Raw genomic sequence first — 14,963 nt, 5'->3', positions numbered from 1 at the left:
AAAAGTTCAAAACAGTGCAGCGAACGTCTGAACTGATCGCCGTCAGAACTTTTTACAGTTGGTAGATAGCGAGTCACAAGAAATAAGATAACGTAAAAAATGAAAAGTGCGTTTGCTTGTAGTCTATATTTATTTGCTGAAAAACAGCCAATAGTTACGAAACAAAACGGCAGAAAGTTTTTAGAATTTTAAGAAACTTATTTCTCTCAGTTCCATTTTTAATGGAGACATTCATTTAAGGCAGTTACCATTTATTCGCAAATTTGATGTTTAACAGCATTGTTATACATTTACATTTTTCTTACCGACTGAATGAGCGAATTTTGAACCGGCGACATCCTAGACTGGCGATATTTTGAACCAGTGACATTTTGGACTGGCGACATTTTGGCCCGACGACATTTTGGACTGGCGACATTTTGACCCGGCGATATTTTGACCCGACGACATTTTGGACTGGCGACATTTTGGTCTGGCGACATTTTGGGCAAGCGACATTTTGGACCGGCGACATTTTGGGCAAGCGACATTTTGGACCGGCGACATTTTGGACTTGCGACATTTTAGGCCGGCGACATTTTGGACCGGCGACATTTTGGCAGCGACATTTCGGTGGCGACATTTTGACCCTAAACCGGGTGAAATACCTAGCAAGTTTGTTGTGGGAGCCCTAATAGTCTTCAAAACTTATTTTCCTTCTTTAATAGCTTGAATTCCTTTGAATTTATAAAATCAGCATACTGATCTAAAAATTAGCGTGGCAGGTAAATTCCTTTTAGTGCCTATGCAAACTAAACCATGAAGTCAATATAAAAAGCAATTGGCTTGAGGAGTACACTAGGCTTATGAACCTTGGTTAGATCATGGAATCAGGCATAATCTGCTACCGAATTGATTAAACCCCTTTTTGAAGATCGACTGATAAACTAAAACAACTTTATATTCGAGTTACTATTGCTTCTCGAATATAAAAGTTTTTGAGGTTCCTATGTTGTACAGTCAGTGGTTAAGATCACTTCTAGCCTTTTGTTTAAGCTGACTCAATTTCCGGCTTGTGGCTTAGGAAGAGTTTTCCCCATACTTGTACTATCAATCCTAAGGCTTCAGACTGATTTAATTAAGTTTTCGCATTTATCTAAATCCAAGTTCTCGTAAAAAAATGACATTTTGGCCTCCTTTGTCGACCTTTACTACAGCTCATCCACATATGACGTGGAGACTAAGAGAGGTGTGAGTCTGCCTAAATTGGTTTTTCTTCATCCTAAGAGAAGCGCTTGTATAAAATTTGATTACAAGGAAGAATGAGTTTTTTTTGTTCCAGTGACCTCTTAAAACAAATGCCACGAAGTCCTGACAAAGGAATAGTTATTAGAAAAAAATAGTGTTTGGTTTCAATAATAATCCCGTTTTTGTTTGTAATATTTTGTGCACAATAATAATGACCAGATAATGATTCTGTGAGACAGCAGAGACTACTTCGATAAATCTTCAATAGAATGCGCCATTAGTTACGATAGGGATGGAAAAACATTTTAATCTATTTTATTTAAAAACCGGGTTTTTCTAAAAATCATAATAAGTGTTTCCCCACACAATTTTTTATGCATCTGTTAAAATGAATTGACAAGAACGTTTTGAATAAAAATAAATTTTGTCTGAATCGAATGATTCCCTGAGAATCGTAAGCAGAGAAGGTGTTTCGTTTTGTATTTTTTTTTCAAGATAGTTTGAGGACATTTTAAGTCTTCATTTTATATTCCTTATTTTATCATTTTGTCCTTTTTTTTCTTTGCAACTCGATATTTTTATTTAAAAAAATCCCAAAGCGAAAAGTACAAACATTAAATTAGTTTTTAACATACAAAAAATGCTGTTGTGCTTAGAAAGCTCTGTAACTGAATTAAAACTAGTTTTCAAAAAGACAGAGTAGTCCTGACTGTGTTACATAAACATGTATAGAAAAATTTACAATTACAATAGTACAAGAATTAAATGATCATTCGCGTTAATCATCAAAGGGAAATGGGATTCTAAAATTGTATTTAATTTCTTTTCTTTTACGTTTTCTTTTCTCAAAATAAATGCTGACACATTTTAGTGTTAAAGATAAATTAACATGTGCTGAACCGTAAACTACGGCTTAGCACTTTCCTACGTGAACTGCAAACAAGATTTGGGAACATTAAGGTTTTTACTTTAACCTTTACCGTTGGGAAATGAAATAAGGAATTGAGTTACGCCCGTGATCCTTTATTGCGTCAAAATTAATGTCATTGATTGTAATCGCAATGGAAAGAAAAACAACTACTATTATTACAATGCAATAAACTTTTATTGCTAGTCTAAGCAATTTTCAATATTTTAACGCAATAAATTCACGTTCAAAGCGTTCTTTTTATTTTGCATTTAAATTTATAAGGTGTTTTCCATGTAACATCTTATAGGTATTTGTAACACAATATCTATTTTCTAGTAAATTTTTATTTTGATAATGTTTTTCCATATGCACATGATAGGATGAATTTGTCCTTTATTTTCCTTTAATGTTTGTTAATTATGGTTTTAACTAATCCAGAAGACATGTGCTACAAGTATATAACAATGTTTAAGGTACAAAATTTTGCTATACTATAAAGAGGAGTTTCTGTATCCTTCTTTCTTGATTGCAAACAAAAACAAGCAGGTTCTAAAACACTACAAGATTGATGTGAAAAAGTAACAAAATGGTTTAAGTAATTTAGGTGATAACATTTAAAGACCCTAATAATATGTCATTTTGCTCTTAATTGTTAAAACTAAAGGACATCTCTGTACATCAGATAAAGACTGGCGTAAATACAAAAATTCCGAGTTTCCGTTTATTAGTGCATTGCATGTAGAAATCTATTCCACGTTGACTCCATGTAAACGTGAATCTTGAAAAAAAAAAAAAAAGGAAAATCTTTTTCAGTTTTTTACAAGGGTTTAAGAGCTATTGTCTCTAAGAATCAGGCAGTTTACGGCATTAGTGATTGTTGACATTTTTAATTTTTCTTATCATGAATGTAATGTTTGTGCAAAATATGAGCTTTGTCTGCATTACCGTTTTTGAGAAATTAAATTTTTAAATTTCGGGGGCGTGGCACATTTTTGCGTGTTTTCCAAATTTGCAGATTTTAAAGTTCTTGTTGCTTTAAGCGCCCCTATAATGACATGGATTTTTAAATTCTATACTATTATATGATCTTCTTACATACTATTACAACTATCACATCGGTGTCACTACGAGGGCGACGGCCACAAACTCCGTTTAAAAATGACCAAAAATGAACATTTTCACTACATTCAATGCCAATTTTCCCAAAGCGCCTTCATGATGACACCAACGTTTTTACATAAATTCCTAGCTACACTTGCATACATCAAAAATATGTAATAAAATTGGTGTCACTATAAGGGCGCCAGAAGATATTAGAACTTTTATGTGATAAATTTCACAAAAAATTTTGAAAAAAAAAAAAATAGAACCGACTTCAAAATTGCTCTAAAAAGTGAAAAATAATTTTATTCTTTAAACACCATCGATAATACTTTTAAACATAATTTTTGAAGTTGGCGCAAAAACGATCGATAAAATCATTCACAGCCATAATTCAACTACAAGTATAAATTTTATCAGGTCTAGTTTCTTCACTACCACATGCATTACGCATTGAACACAGTATACTTAAGTAGCGATATAAATGTTTCGTTCCTAACTTTGGATGATTTTTTGATAAAAATATGAACGAAGCATGGTTATAATGGATTTTACGTTTTGTTTTTGCGCCAACTTCAAAAATTATGTTTAAAAGTATTATCGATGGTGTTTAAAGAATAAAATTATTTTTCACTTTTTAGAGCAATTTTGAAGTCGGTTCTATTTTTTTTTTTTTCAAAATTTTTTTATTTCATTCTTTTTAGCGTAAATGTAGATATTTCAGTAAAAGTAAGAAGTTACCTAGTAAGAAGTTCGGTTCTATATCACTGTATTGCTTTAGAAAAGCCTTTATTCAAAATTATCATTACAATTACTATTAATGTTACTGTTATATGGCACCAAACTTTTATAACAATGAGTTTTATATTGTCGCGTAGATGAAGATAGCGAAGACAATGTGAAAGCCAAATGAAGCGAATACTTGAGAAAGTGCTGGAACTTTCCAGACTTGGAAAGATACAGAAATTAATAGAACATTCGAGAAAATACGGGAAACAGTAGAAACGAAATTTTAGTAAAATTCACTTTGTCCTAGTCGGGATTTGAACCTGGGGCGCTCGTGTGGGAAGCGAGAATTCTACCACTGAGCCACCGTTATCCACGGATGAAAAGTGCGAACTTCGCTACAATATCATTTTAATTGCATAAAATGTACTGTTTTTTGCCCATAACTTTTTTTCTAAAGAACAAATATGGTCAAACAAAGTAATGGGACCTAAGTTGAGCCATCCCCTATCCATTAAAAAAAGAATCATCAAAATCGGTTCACTAGGTGAGACGCTATGAGTGGACAAACAAAAAAAAAAAACATACATACGGTATGAACTGATAACCGCCTCCTTTTTGAAGTCGGTTAAAAAATGCAAATGTTTAAAATCTAACTACTACTCTCGCCCTTATAGCAGAGCTCTGAAACTAATTAAGTTTGATAACCAACATGTTCACCTAACATATGAACTAAAAAATTCGGTGTCACTCCTATTACTTCCGGAAATATAATCATTTGAAATTAGTATGTTATGGAGTTATTTAAAAAAAGACTTTTCTAATTCGAATGGCTTTTTGCACGGTTTATTTTAAACTTTAATATAAAATTACAGTAGTGACACCTAAAATAATATGTTTCTAATGCTTTTTATTAAAAAAAAAAGCTTTATAAAAAGCATTAGAAACACAGTAAATCGATATAGGTACATATGTACGAATTGTGTAATGTGCATTATAGGCTAAAATTGTCGTACTAATACTCATATTTTTTCAACCATGCTAATTTTTTGTCTGTTATTTATATTAAAAATGCAACTATTTATAATATAATGTCTTAAAAAGTTATGAACATAATGAATTATATAGCAAGCATTCAGAATCTGAAACATAATTTGAAGATGTCGTAGACTAAAATAAAGAAAACATAAAAAATCAAATCACTCAGTTTCAGAAAGACGGTCATCTCTTATTGATCTGGTAATTTTGTAGCACTAAACTTTGGGAAAAAATGGTATCCCAGAGAAATAATAGAAGTTGACCATTTGCAAGTAAAGGTCAAATGCATGGCAAGAAGGATTGGAATAAATAAATTTATTTAACTGAAAAAAAAGGCGAGTATTGCTATGATAATCTAAACATATAATGCACAATAGATCCACCTGTACCTATATCAAAACAAGCATTTTCTATTCAAGATAAAGACGCTCTTACTGCCCAAAGCTGTTTATGTCAAACGTTCCTTCTTTGCAATAAATTAAAAATAAATATGTTTAAAACACTATCTGGGTGGGATAAGATTAAATTAACAAAATACATAAATAAACAAATAAAATAAATAAAAAATAATAATAATAAATGGAAAAAAAATGCACCACAACATACTAACTTCGAATGATTATGTTTCCAAAAGTAGTAGGAGTGACACTAATTTTTTTAGTTCAAATTTTAGACATACGTGTTGGTTATCAAGCTTATTTAGTTTCAGATCTCTGCTATGAGGGGGCTAGTTGTATTCAGATTAGCCAAATGGTCAACTTCTATTTCTCCGGGATACTATGTTTTCCCAAGCTTTAGTGCTACAAAATTACCAAATATCAATAAGAGATGGCCGTCTTTCTGAAACTGGGTGATTTGATTTTTTATGTTTTCTTTGTTTCAGTCTACGTCATCCTCAAATTATGTTTCAGATTCTGAATGCTCGCTATATAATACATTATGTTCATAACTATTTAAGACATTATGTTATAAATAGTTGCATTTATAAATAACAGATAAAAAATTAGTATGGTTGAAAAATATGAATATTAGTACAATTATTTTAGCCTGTAATGCACATTACACAACACGTCCATCTGTACCTATATCGATTTACTGTGTTTCTAATGCTTTTTTATAACGCTTTATTTTATAAAAAGCATTAGAAACATATTAGTTTAGGTGTCACTACTGTAATTTTATATTAAAGTTTAAAACAAAACGTGCAAAAAGCCATTCGAATTAGAAAAGTCTTTTTTTAAATAACTCCATAACATACTAATTTCGAATGATTATATTTCCGAAAGTAATAGGAGTGACACCGATTTTTTTAGTTCATATGTTAGACGAACATGTTGGTTATCAAACTTAATTAGTTTCAGATCTCTGCTATGAGGGGTCTAGTTGTATTCAGATTAGCCAAATGGTCAACTTCTATTTCTCCGGGATACCATGTTTTCCCAAGCTTTAGTGCTACAAAATTATCAAATATCAATAAGAGATGGCCGTCTTTCTGAAACTGGGTGATTTGATTTTTTATGTTTTTTTTGTTTCAATCTACGTCATCCTCAAATTATGTTTCAGATTCTGAATGCTCGCTATATAATAAATTATATTCATAACTATTTAAGACATTATGTTATAAATAGTTGCATTTATAAATAACAGATAAAAAATTAGTATGGTTGAAAAAATATGAATATTAGTACAACTATTTTAGCCTGTAATGCACATTACACAACATGTCCATCTGTACCTATATCGACTTACTGTGTTTCTAATGCTTTTTTATAAAGCATTATTTTATAAAAAGCATTAGAAACATATTATTTTAGGTGTCACTACTGTAATTTTATATTAAAGTTTAAAACAAAACGTGCAAAAAGCCATTCGAATTAGAAAAGTCTTTTTTCAAATAACTCCATAACATACTAATTTCGAATGATTATATTTCCGAAAGTAATAGGAGTGACACCGATTTTTTTAGTTCATATGTTAGACGAACATGTTGGTTATCAAACTTAATTAGTTTCAGATCTCTGCTATGAGGGCGAGAGTAGTAGTTAGATTTTAAACATTTGCATTTTTGTGAAATTTATCACATAAAAGTTCTAATATCTTCTGGCGCCCTTATAGTGACACCAATTTTATTACATATTTTTGATGTATGCAAGTGTAGCTTGGAATTTATGTGAAAACGTTGGTGTCATCATGCAGGCGCTTTGAGAAAATTGGCATTGAATGTAGTGAAAAAGTTCATTTTCGGTCATTTTTAAACGGAGTTTGTGGCCGTCGCCCTCGTAGTGACACGGGTTTGATAGTTGTAACAGTATCTAGGAAGACCATATAATAGTATAGAATTTAAAAATCTATGTCATTATAGGGGCTCTTAAAGCAACAAGAACTTTAAAATTTGCAAATTTGAAAAGCACGCAAAAATGTGCCACGCCCCCTAAATTTCCCAAAAACGGTAAGGTAGACAAAGCTCATATTTTCCACAAACATTACATTCATGATAAGGAACAACATGTGTGAAAATGAAGAAAATTAAAAATGTCAACAATCACAACCTGCCTGATCCTTACAGACAATGGCTCTTAAAGAGCGTGCGTCCCATCCTTTGCATGAACCAGAAAAAAGTTTTCCTTATTTTCATTAAACTTGCCATAATTTGACTTACTGTCTTCTGACTCTGAGGTAGAGATTTTGCAAATGTAAACTATAATATTTCAATGATTTTTGGAGGCAGTAAGTCTAATACGCCATTTGTCTGTGAATTTAAATATTTTGAATTGAGAAAGATAATGTGCTATTTCATGCTGCCTATTTTAAATCATAATACTAAAATAATTTTGGTTCTTTTTTATCTTACTAAAAGTAAAGCAGATGAAGGGCCACGGGGAAGAATGATCATAGTCCACCATGCTCAAATTTTTTTCATTACGTTTGTGAGCTTGAAATCTCGAATCGTTTCCAAGTTAGCCTCATTCTTCCCTGTTAAAACTCACTCACTATGATGATTCTTGCCTGAATAATATTTCTTTTGAATACTGTCTGTAATAATCTATGTGTTCCCATAAGTTAACCAGGGTTTTTTAGAAGAATGGACTTTGATTGTTCTTCCCCGTAGCCCTTCAGATGAATACTGACAGGATGTATCGTATTGCAAGTCTCAAAAAGAAAGCTGTCTTGTGAATTTTGTTATTGTTTTATTTTAATAATTTAAACAAAGAAACATTATAGGTTTTTCAAGTTTATATAGATGCTCTTTGCTCTATGTATACTCTTCAAGTAAAATCCCTTCTTTACGGCATTCCATTTCCTACCACAATCTTCATAGACTATCTCATAGGAAAAATCACAAAGAGGTTAGGCTTGGGTGTCTCGTCTTATATACTTGATCATATAGACATTTAGTCTATATTAGACTTCGGTATGGTCATCACAGCAATAGCATGTTGTTTGACCCAGTACAATCAACCTAGCACTGGGGTAAACTACCAACCTGAAAATGCTTCACTCACTGTTCAATGCTGTAACTATTATATGCTTTTTATCAGATGTCTTTGAACGACAAAAAACGATGATGTTTTGGTGTATTCTAAAACACAAACCGCTTTCCTCTTTTATCCAGCGTAGATGGCGCCATTTTAATCAATAGTCCCCCTAATGGTAAATTTGTACCCAGGAGATTTTTCGCTCATCCTATAAAAAAAACTTACTACACTATAGAAAAATTCCGAAACGTTACTGAGTGTTTCCGTGTAACGTTTCGGGATTTTAATGGTTTTTATACACTTCGTGGAAAAATCAAGTATCATTGTCAAAAAGATTCCTGAATTGTTACAAGTCACACGAATGCAGGATTCTCACTGTTGTGCAAAATATTTTTAGCTCACAGTTTAAAGATTAACTGAGCACATTTATAAAGTGTATCGTTTTTGTTCTGCCCGTCCAGACTGATTAAGCTCCCTGAGGGAGCAAATAAATCTATGGACTGCGTAGCTTTGCAAGAATTGCAGGCGAGTAAATTTTTTATTCTTGCTTGTAATTCCGTCTTAGCTTTGGCCATGTTTGCAATACTGCTTTTGGACCTTTCTTGGTAAACCAGGAAGGTACCAAACTATTATACTATGCCTAGCTAAGTTTATACTCTAAAGTTCCAGATACAGAACTGGATTTAAACGGGAAGATTTCTAAATTTTTACGGAGGCTTTCACGCTAATTTCAAGAAGGTTTCTGAATTTTAGCGGAAAAGTTCCTGGTTTTTGTAAAATATGTTACTGGCAAAATTGGTCACACATCAGCTGCCCATTATTTTCCAGGAACTTTCTGGATCGTTTTTACAGTGTATAATAGTTGGGGCAAAACTAATCTGGCAGCATCATAGGAGTTATGCTGTGATTAGGATCTGCGTAGCCTCCCAGGTTTGGTTTGTCCCAACTTTGGATTGAAGCTTCAAAATCAATTTGTTTCGAATAAATAAATAAACTACAGAATTTATTATTTGTTTTGTCTCGTTCAGTATGAAACACCCAGTACTTAAAAAAAAGTTAGTGTATACATTCAATAACTAATAATTAAAATATAAGAAAACATGTGTTGTAAAATTACTATATGTCTGCGTAAAAGTTGTTAGCAAATATTTAAGAACGTATCCTTTTGTTGGGGTAGACCTAATCTGACAGCATTGTGCAGGCTACATAGATCCTAATCAGAGCATTGCGACACTGCTAGGTTAGGTTTACACCAACCAGGGGCGGACTGGTCAGGTCGGCTAGTCGGGAATCCCCGACTGGGCCAACTGCTTGGGGTTGCCAACTTAAAAAGGTGACCCTTTTTTGTCCAACAAATTTCCCCCAAAAAATTGATTAAATTTTTACCTTTCTAATTCAAGTCAAAATTGTGTATAAACTAAAACGGGAAAAGGTGTCGAACCTTTTTCATTTTTACCTCGGGCTACACCTCATATTAAGAAGGATATCGCAGCCCAGAACAAATATAAAATGTATTATTTTTTTCTAAAAAGAATGGAAAAACAAGGAAAATGAAAGACAATCACAAACCAAAACTTGCTTCCATTATTACTTATTGCTTTTTTTATTGATACGAACATTTGATCTGTTTTTTAGAAACCAATACATGACTAATTGGCTTTACAACTATCATTCATAAGGCCGAATGATAATGATCAGTTATTTTGAAATGTTTCAGAATATATTTTGCGTTTCATAACATGTAACGCGGCCACATAGATAAGCTTCGCGGGCCCCATGTGGTCCGCAGGCCGTAGGTTGGGCACCATCTGCTATACATGTATTTCAATTGTAGACCAGCAACCATTGTGCATCCGTTACATGGTGAAATGAATTTAAGGCTTTTAAAAAATTTGTTAGTCAAGAAGACAACAATAGAAGCACTTGGGATACGGGAACAAAAGTTACTAAAGATAGCTTAAAATTTCCATTTTATAAATTTCCATGGGAGATCCCCGTAACCCTTTTATCTGCACTATAGTCTAAAATTGATTTCAGTTTCAGAAAAAAATGCCCAGAGGAAACTAGTGTTTCCCCTAGACCAAAAAGGGGCAGCGCGCTTTCAGTAAAAGGGCACTTTTTGATAGAAGTTTAGTCATTCAAAAAATATGCTTTTTTTTAATAACTTTTTGGTACACTAGCTGCATACAAAGTCCAAGTGTTTTCGATAGTAATTATTTTTAAAATATTGAAAATATTTTTGATATTTAGTTTTAAAAATAATACTAAAGATATTCAGGCATACTCCAATCAGAATTATGTGGTAAAGTGATTGAAACAAGGGTGTGACGTTTCAAGGACATGCTTGTGTGAATCTTTTTTTTTTTTTTGAAAAATATTTTGCTTCTGTGATGAAACTTTTAAGAAGCAAGGAGAGTCAAAGGTTAGCTTAAAGGCGGAAGGACAAAAAGGAAGGCGCCTTGCTAAAAAATTTTGAGGCGCCTTGCTAAAAAAATACTTGGGAAACCTGTCCTTTTTCCTTTTAATGTTCCAAACAGTTTACAAAATTATGTTTTTAAAACTTTAAAAGTTGAAAAATTCCAAAGGAGTCGCCAGATTTCCTATAGTAACTAAATGCAGTAGTTGGAAATTGGGTCGAGCAGACTTCAGTTTTGAAATGATTTCAAATGACACCACTGAGCCTCTTTCTCCCTCTAACGTAGCCAAAGATTGTTTTGAGTTTTTTAATAGTCGAAGAGTATTAAAAAACTCAGCAGAATAGTTTAAGAGTCGAAAAGTTTTCGTAGAGAAACCCCGATGCTTCCCTGTTCCATTAATTTTAGGTAGCCAAAAATTACATTCCTGAAACTTCACAGTTCGGGGAATTTCCGGGAAGAGCCCCCGACATTTTATTATAAACAAAGATAGGCAGAAGTGGACTTCAATTTTGGAAAAAAAAAATCGTGGAGAACCCCTTCTTTTCCCTCTCCTCTGACGTTACCGAAAACGGTAAAAGTGCGGTTTTTGACACCAATTTTGAAAATATCGCTTTGAAGGAAACTAGAGCCCCTCTTCCAGACCCTTTTCTCCTTGAGCCTGTATAGATCAATTAATTTCGAAAAATTTCTGGGTTTACCTGATTCCCCCCCCCCCCTCCCTTCCTCGCGTCTTTCTTATGCTGTCAATACAGCCTAAAGATGTGCTTTTTCTTTTAAAACTTGTAACCATTAGTATCCTTCTTTCAAGGCACATAAAAAATCTGTCAGTGTTAGCTTTATTTTACGATTCGCATTTTTTTTCGAACTTTAAAACTTGATTTAATAAAGGAAAATAGGAACTAACGGTAGTTTAATGTCTTTGCAATCGAGATGCGGCACTGTTTAATTTAATTTTTTTAATTTACAGAGGTGGGCCAAAATATCCATTTGCCGACTGCGCCAAAGTCAGCCAGTCCGACCCCTGACCCCAACTATAGATGAAGCACTTTATACAACATGATAAAGCAGTTGATAAATTTTCTGACCTAATTTCAATTACATTTCCGTTTCTCACTGCAGCCTTATTTAAGAAATTAAATATCATTAAAACATTAAAATGAAGGCTAAATTATATCTAATAACATTTTTTTAATTTTATCATACACTTTTATTAGTAGTTTTAGTATTGCTTTAAGATTTTAAAATACAAAATTTTAACTCGTATTTTGTTGTTTACAGAAAGTGGTTCAAGATGGCTGCCCTGTAAACGTAGAACAAGCTTTGCCAAACAAATAAGGTAAATCCAACTGATGTTTATTATTACATATTTTTTCTCATTTCCACTTAATTTCTCTTCTTGGATGAAAACTACTGTGAAAAATTTTTTCTCTATGAAATTTATACCAGTTTAGTTTACAAATGAAATTAGGGCAAATTATTGTTCATTTCAATATGTTTCATAGATGCATTAGTGATAAATTCATCAAGCAAATATACAAAATAAATTATTGAAATCATTAAAATGAGTGACGTTTTCCTTTTTCCACTTCAAAAAAGAGCGTTGAATCTATTCAGCTTCCAACACACAAACTCTTGAAAAGAATCTCTGAGAACTTCTCAACTTACAATCTTTTATTGTTTCAATAAATATTTTTACGACCCTTTTCTAGGTTTTTATGTACAAGATGTTTTTCTACACCTCAAGAAATGTTCTTTCAAGGGAGGTTTTTTTTGGGGAAGATTCGTAGAGCTGAATAAAATTCTCTGAGTAAATTCTTTTTTTACACTGAAACTCAGGAAATGTTTTTTCGTAATCCGATATTCTCAGTACAAGTAAAAAAAACTTAAATACAAGTCATTTATATTCTAATGCTTGAAGTTTTACTAAAGAATCATGGAAACGACAATAATTTCGACCGAAATGTTTTAGAAATTAAGAACAGTTGTTTGAAGTAGCGATGACAGTGGTCGGGGGAAAAAAAAGAAAAACGAAAATTTGTTGAAAAAACTTTTTTTTTTTTTTTTTTTTGTATTTTCCGAAGGGGTTTATTTCCACTCTGGACAAATGGAAAAATTTGATATTTCTGAGAAAATGTATTCAGTAATTTATAATATTTACATTTCAATGCCGTTTTTGTTTAAAAAATTGTGCTCGTTTTTTAACTTTGATAATGCAAACTGTTAGATCATTAAGTTTTTCTGTACATGAAAGTATTATTATCTGCTTTTTTCACTAAAAGTGTTATGTATACACAAGGCAGAATTAGTATATCAATATTATTAATTAGGGGAAATATTTGAGTAAGAATTTAAATATATTATTATTTAATGGGTGTGTATATATGATACAGATGAATGAAGATTAAAATAACTAGGGTACGTGTGGTGTTTTGAACAAAAAGTATATCTACTGGCTAATTTCATAAATAAGTTTTAAAACTTGGTAAATTTTTCTGTTAAAAAGAAACGAATCGATTGCACAATAAAATTTTTGATATTTAGCATTTGTTAGAGTTTTAGTGAAAATATACTTTACTTTATAAAAAATCAAGTTCTCAGTTTTTTAAATGTTTCAAGAAAAGCTGATTGTTTTCCACCGTTTCGCCATTTTCGGAGATATTGAATCTCTAGATACAAAAACTTTTCATTCTTAGTACGGAACCAACTGTATATGTGATAGACAAGCTATAAAAGAATAACAGGAACTATCTAACGTTCTTTAGCACAAATAAACACATAACAGAATGCACATGTTTCGGGGTTTCAAGGAACCCCTTTTTCAATTCAAAGGTGTGAGCTTCTAGATTCAAAGACACCCAGTAAAAGGTGCTAAATAACGTTCGATATTTCCTGTTAATCCTCGGCACAATGGTACTTATTTATTGCTTAAGCTATAAAGGAGTTTGAGTCGCAGAAGAAACAAAGCACGTGTATCTAAAGAGATAAAAAAATCCTTTTTTTATATCTTATATATTTCTTTAAAAATAAAAGATATTTCTGTTTAAAAATGTGATTTTGCACTCAGAAGATAAAATTAGAGGAATTCAGGGCGGAACGAGATTCGGTCATTTAAAGGCGTCTGATTGTAGAAAAAGAAGGTACGGTTAAATACGACGGTCGTAAAGAAGAGGAATCTACGTTTTTAGGAATATAAATAGCTGTTTTTTTAAATACCATAATTCTAATGCTAATAACAAAAGTAAAAATAAAAAAGGAACATAGCAGGAATTGCTGAAATACCACTTTCTTTATGAGCCACTCGCTGATATTTACTTCTTCTGGCATTGCGTAAGTGCTGTTTATGGAACATCGCCTTTTTTCTTTTAGCTTATTTACTCACTTGTTTAAACTCAGATGAAAAAAAATGAAGGTAACTACAGTTTCGCTATCCTAACCTACAATTCCACGTATTCAGAAATGAAGTAAGATTGCAACAAACTAAACATACTTTTTCTTCCAAAATCATTGCATTAAGTAGTAGCGTTTTTGCGCATCATCTAAAACTATTAACTTTTTAGATTAGTTTTCCTTCCCCCACATCAATAAAAAAAAGAAGATATTTTTTATTTAGATCTCAGCAGAACCTCTGATTCTATTTCCTGAATGATAGGATGCATCAGCATCCATATTGTAAAAACCATAATGAAGTCCATAAATGAAGCATTAACTCATCCGGTTTGCGTTTTTTATTGACGGTACATTACTCCCGGAGGGTAAGCTTATCAGGGCAGAATGCGTCTCTCAGAATTGCAAAACAGCATTCGTGCAATAAAGCTATGTTTTTCGAGAGGAAAAAAAAAAAAAAAAAAAAATATATATATATATATATATATATATATATATATATATATATATATATATAAAGTAAAGTGTGCAAAATTTGAACTCGATCGGTCAATAATAACACGTGCCCCTAGGCCGTTGAACTTTAACACGTTTGATAATTTTCCAACAAATCTTCCAAGATTTTACTTCAGACCCAGCACATCTTTTCTCCTAGGTTTGCAAAATATTTTTACAGTGAGGTAG

General features: G+C 32.1%; 1 protein-coding gene across 1 annotated transcript in view; it reads left to right on the top strand.

Moving 5' to 3' along the window:
- The window catches only part of LOC129234164 (G-protein coupled receptor dmsr-1-like), a 276,073-nt gene that overhangs the window by 82,871 nt on the left and 178,239 nt on the right, over positions 1 to 14,963 (top strand). The window contains exon 2 of the transcript XR_008581530.1: positions 12,174 to 12,231. The gene's annotated coding sequence lies outside the window, so the exon portion shown is untranslated. The remainder of the gene's footprint in view (positions 1 to 12,173; positions 12,232 to 14,963) is intronic.

This window comes from Uloborus diversus, chromosome 1 (genome assembly GCF_026930045.1).
Source record: "Uloborus diversus isolate 005 chromosome 1, Udiv.v.3.1, whole genome shotgun sequence".
Classification (NCBI taxonomy): Eukaryota; Metazoa; Arthropoda; class Arachnida; order Araneae; family Uloboridae; genus Uloborus; species Uloborus diversus.
This window is presented reverse-complemented; position numbering and strand designations above follow the sequence as displayed.